This window comes from Serinus canaria, chromosome 3, assembly GCF_022539315.1.
Source record: "Serinus canaria isolate serCan28SL12 chromosome 3, serCan2020, whole genome shotgun sequence".
Lineage (NCBI taxonomy): Eukaryota > Metazoa > Chordata > Aves > Passeriformes > Fringillidae > Serinus > Serinus canaria.
The window spans coordinates 24639631-24639930 of NC_066316.1; the positions used below are offsets into that span (position 1 = coordinate 24639631).

At 61.3% G+C, this 300-nt stretch overlaps 1 non-coding gene across 1 annotated transcript; it reads left to right on the forward strand.

Annotated features, from left to right (window-relative positions):
- Positions 1-94, forward strand: TRNAI-UAU (transfer RNA isoleucine (anticodon UAU)). Its single transcript has 2 exons — positions 1-38; positions 59-94. It is a non-coding gene; the product is annotated as a tRNA-Ile (tRNA).
- The last annotated feature ends 206 nt before the right edge of the window (positions 95-300 follow it).

Here is a 300-nt window from a genome sequence, read left to right on the forward strand (position 1 = left end):
GCTCCAGTGGCGCAATCGGTTAGCGCGCGGTACTTATACAGCAGTACAAAGCCGAGCAATGCCGAGGTTGTGAGTTCGAGCCTCACCTGGAGCACGTAGCTTTTTTTGGGAGAGAAAACGGGCTTTTTTTGGGACTTGGCAGCGCTCCGGAAGGAGAGGGACAGAAGTGCGGGAAAAAATTATGCAGCGCTGGCGGCAGCGTGGGCCCGCTGGTGTGGGCACAGCGCGTCCCGGGAAGGGGCTCTGCGGAGTGCACCGGGAGCGCCGCTGCCTCAGTGCCACCTGTGTGCGTGTGCGTGT